The following is a 5,321-nucleotide window of genomic DNA, read 5'->3' on the forward strand; positions in this document are numbered from 1 at the left end:
AACACTTTTGTTCAAAGGCTGCTGTTGATCTCCAAAAAAAAAAAAGACCAGAATGAGAGCAACAGCATCCGAGAGAGAAAAAAAAAACACCCCGGCAAATCTCCTTCTGAAGCCCGACAGGCCTGTCAGAGGTTCTCAAATGCTAAGTCTGCTCTGACAGGAGGGCTTTCACTTTGAAAGGTTCCTTCCACTCAAGTAGAGTTTAATCACATGAGTTTGTTCATGCTAGTGAAACCACACTGGACCAGAACACGTGCAGTGACGCTGGTGAATCTGACAGCAATCGCAAGGCCCATCGTGTTTGCAGCCCCGTTTTAATTAATCTGTCACTGTAGATCCAGAAACACAGGACAATGTTCTTGGTCGCTTCGACCTCATCGACAACCTTCAGCACCACACACACACACACAGACACATGGACATTTAAAACCTTATTCACTCATAATCCTCACTTAAAGCTAACTTCAGGAGACTAGAAATATAGAAGATCAATTTTCAATTCATTTTTTAGTAAAGTCTGGTTCCATATGACTACAAGCTGATAGATCCACCTCTATTCCCTTAGTATCGTCACCCTATTTCCCACAGAAAAGTTGGCGGTCAGATACAGCAGAGCTGTGGGAAACACTTTCACCTCGTTTCTGACACGTCTGTCCATCATCGCCGGTCGAGACCGCAGAACTCTCATTTAACTGGCTATTACTCATGGTGGCCCGCGTTACCCGCTGATGAGAAGGCGTGGGATTCAGAGCTCATTAATTCCTACAGGAAGGAGGAAATAATGAGGAAAATCAAGCCTGACTGCTACAGATAGGCACAATGTCATCTTTCCAGACCTCTCACTCAAACTCCAGTTCAGAAAATACTGACACTTTCCACATCGCATGAATGATACATCTTAGTGATGTCACTAGTAAAACACCCAATTAGATGATATCCCACACATAAATATGGATGAATCTTACAATAACATGTCCAGATCACTTTCCTTAACACATTCCTTCCACACATTGCCTTAATACAGGATCATTAAAATTGTTTGCACATTTTTTTTTTTGTAATTAAACCCTTTCCAACAATGACTGTATGATTTTGAGATCCATCCTTTCAGACTGAGGACAACTGAGGGACTCATATGCTACTATTAAGTATTATTACTATACTCCAGAAGGAAAAAAGATCCGGGGGTGAAAACCTTTTAACAGAATGGAGACATGTACATTTTTTATATTTTGTTTAAATATCAGCTCTTATCAGGTCCCACCCCCCAGCTCTTAATGCAAGGTTTTCCTTTCTGAAATGTCAGTGAGCGTTTGAACCTTCTTCAATAGTTGCATATGAGTCCCTTAGTTGTCTTCAGTGTGAAAAGATGGATCTCAAAATCATACAGTCATTGATGAAAAGAGTTCAAATACACAAAAATGCTGGAAAACCAAAGAATTTGTGGGACCTTTTGTGGGGCAGTTTAACTGTTCAGGACAAACAAGGGACTCATGAACAACTATCACTAAAACAAAAAAACAAAAAACACAGCTGTGGATCATTCAGGTAACACAGTATTAATAATTAAGTATATGTAAACCTTTGAACTGGGTCATTTTTATAAATTCAAGTTGTTCAACTATTATTTTCTCTTGTTGATTATATGTAAACATCTTTTATGTGAAATATCTTATTCAGGTCAGTAAATAAATAAACAATAACATGCATTTTGTATGATCCCTCTTATTTTGGTAAAGTAATAACCATTTTGCAGATTCTGAAAGGGGGATGTAAACTTTTGACCTCAACTGTATGAAATAAGAACAGTTTAAAATGTAATAATACTTCACAATACAGTTTTTACCTTTTCAGTATATAAATGCAGCCTTGGTAAGTATATGAAACAAGACTCTCAAAACTTTACCATTTAAATACAATAACATTATTTACTTGACATTTAAGAATGAGATCTTTGTGCATTACGATACTGATAATGTTCAGGGAAAATGTGGGTAATTGTTAGGAAAATAATGCAAAGAAAAAACAAAGGAATAGGAAATGTCATTTATTATTTCTTACTTTTGATTTTAGGATGAAATGTGGCCTGGACATGGTCCTGAGAGGTTTTGTGAGATTCATCCAAGCAGAAAAACCTGACCTGCTTCTTAAATTTTTTTTTATTAATCTAAATGCATCCGGACTACATGAAATACGTCGTCTATGCTTATTGTGTGGGTTTGGAATTACTGTATATCTTACAAGCAATGCAACAACAACCATATCTCTGAAAACTGTATGTTTTTTATGGAATAATATGAATTGCATTTGGGTCTTTCCTGTCTTTTCCTCTGATTTTGCGCACACACACACACACACACACACAAACGAAAGCTGTCTCTTCCTCTGTGGCACTAGGTGTTATCGTCTCAGAGCAAGGTGAGGTTCACAAAAGACATTCACCAGAGGTCACCTTTCCCACAATTCACTGGGGCCCTCTGAACCACAATCTGGCATGTCAACAACAGGGTGGCAGAATGGACTCCTGACAAGGGAGAGATTAAAAACGAACGGGCTTAAATTAGAAAGAGAGAGAGTGAGAGAGAGAGAAAGAGTGAGAGAGAGGCTGGAATAGAAGCATCTATGTGTGATTGATTACAGTATTGCTTTTCTCTAATACAAAAAAGTGTTGATGTACCAACTTTTATTTTACAGAGGTGTATGATTGTAAAACTAGATCTACTGCTAAGTACCACATTTACCCAGAATCTGACCACAAGCAAAACGGGAAAAAAAATAATAATTTTGCCCTGAGATTAATCTCGGGCAAATTACTATCCAATTGCAAGAATAATTGCATTTCCATTAGGCAGATGCATTTATCCAAAGCCACTATCAGTTCACATATTCCCTAGGATTAAACTCATGATCCTGAAAAAGCCACACAATGTGGCATCGTATCAGTATTTTATTTTACGAGTCATGTTGTGGTAAAAATAGCTACAGATAGTGCCAGTAGCTCACAGAGCACAACCGTTTTACTTAATCAAAATAATGGCAACCCCCATAGCCCAAATTATGTATAAAACTAACGTAAATCTTTCATAGGTTTTCTACTGCGTATTTTAGTAAGAGACATAATTTACATCATATTAAGCCATACAAGTCTTACACCTAAGTTCCCTTTAACAAAAGTAAATATGAGATAAAAACACATTTCCTGAAAAATAATGCCATTTTAGCTCGCTTCTACAAGTCTTTGTGTTCTGTACCAATGCCGTACCAGCTGCGCTACTGAGCAAGTTTACTATATCAGAAAAGCCAGAAATATGGAGCTGGTTATGGAAAGTTATAAAGGAAGTTTTATTTGTCCACAGGCATCTTCCCATACTTTTCTCCATTTCTTATCATCAGGAAAGCAGTGAAGACTTACATTGCTTCTCTTGTTGCCCTTCGACTGAAATCTACAACCAAAAGTTGCAGAATGTGGCATCATATCAGTATTTTATTTTCCAAGTTGCGGTAAAAATAGCAACAGATAGTGCCAGTGGCTGACAGAGCACAACCTTTTTTACGTTTATAAAATAATGGTGACCCCCATAATCCAAATTATGTCTAGAACGACTTGGAATTTTAAAATAATGTAAATCTTCCATAGGTTTTCTACTGCTTATTTTAGTAAAATACATAATTTATGTTATACAGTACAAAGCAATACAAGTCCTAATACCAAGGGTTCCCTTTAACAGGTGTAAATATGAGATAAAAACACATTTCCTGAAAAAATAATGCCATTTTAGCTCGCTTCTACGAGTCTTTATGTTCTGTACCAATGCCATACCAGGTGCGCTACTGAGCAAGTTTACTGTATCAGAAAAGCCAGAAATATGGAGCTGGTTATGGAAAGTTATGAAGGGTGTTTTATTCATCCACAGGCATCTTCCCATTCTTTTCTCCGTTTCTTATCACTTTGCATTCTGTACCAATGCTGTGTGCTATCGAGAAAGTTTACTATATCAGAAAAGCCAGAAATATGGAGCTGGTTATGTGATGCAATCATCAAAAGTTATAAGGATATGGTTACACAATGACTGTACTAAAAACTGAAACGTTTTTCCTTCTGTAATTGGGAAACATTTCGCATAAAGACGCCAAAGTTGTCAAAACAATCACAGAAATATAGAAAAACTGTTAAAAATGCTGCATTATGTATGCCAGGCCAGTAGTAGGCCAGTAGCGCTATGCACCTTCGCACATACACTAGACTAAACACATAATACATATGCGCATAACGTCTCTGTTTTCACCAATTCATGTTTTATCCATTTTAAAAAAACATTTTGAAAAACATTTTTCAAAACAGCATTTACAGGACCTCATGAATGTTGTTGTATAAATTAACACCCAAAAGACATACAAAGTTTTCCGTTTTGGTGTTGTGTACAGTACAGTAAATGTACCCTTATTTTACAAGTGATGCATTATGGTAAAGCATTTTGAGTTCATAAGAGTGACGTAACCATATTATCAATATAATAATATCGTCTCGATATTATCATGGTCACATGACGATATGAAATGATAGATCTTTCGGGCAAAAAGTGTAGTTTTTAAAATATATTTAAACCTCTTCTTTTAACATAAAAGATCTTTAAAGTTGTGTTTTGGGCCATTATGCTTTGGCACAGTATCTGTCAAACTAACTAAAACCGAAGGCACAGTATGGCTTAATCCCTTTATCAAGTCTAGTTTCGCTTCGTTCAGGCGATCAGCTCGTGATCCGGTGTTTTCTGTGCCTAACGGTGCGTTCACACTGGCACGTAGCGAGCGGGGCGAAGCGAGCGTTTTCAATTCATTCATGTGGAAGTTGAGCGTAAACGGTCGCGTGGTGCATTTTGGGATTGGAAGCGGCGCGAAGAAGGCGTTGAGAGCAGCTGAGAGCGTCAAAAGGTTGGACATTCCTCAACTTTATGCAAATCTTGAGCGCAAAACGCTGGGCGACAACCAATCGCTGTGAGAAGTAGGCAAGGGAAGATTATGACGCGTGTTACCGAAACTGGTGGATTACTGAGCTGAAATCACATATTATTGAAAAAGTCACGCAAAAGTAAATGTACTTTGCATGTTGTTAGTATACGCTACAGTTTAGTTTGCGAACTGCCGTTAAAAGAAGACAATGAAACATAAATAGGGTGTGAACATTGTTTTTCAGAGGTGTGCTCAGCCCTAAATTAGACACTCCCCAAAGCAGTGGCGTTGTAGCGTTGCTAGCGGCACTGAGCGTGGATTTGACGCTGTAGTGTGAACGCACCGTAAAGGTGCGTTCACACCGGACGCGAATG

Source organism: Garra rufa, chromosome 24 (genome assembly GCF_049309525.1).
Source record: "Garra rufa chromosome 24, GarRuf1.0, whole genome shotgun sequence".
Lineage (NCBI taxonomy): Eukaryota > Metazoa > Chordata > Actinopteri > Cypriniformes > Cyprinidae > Garra > Garra rufa.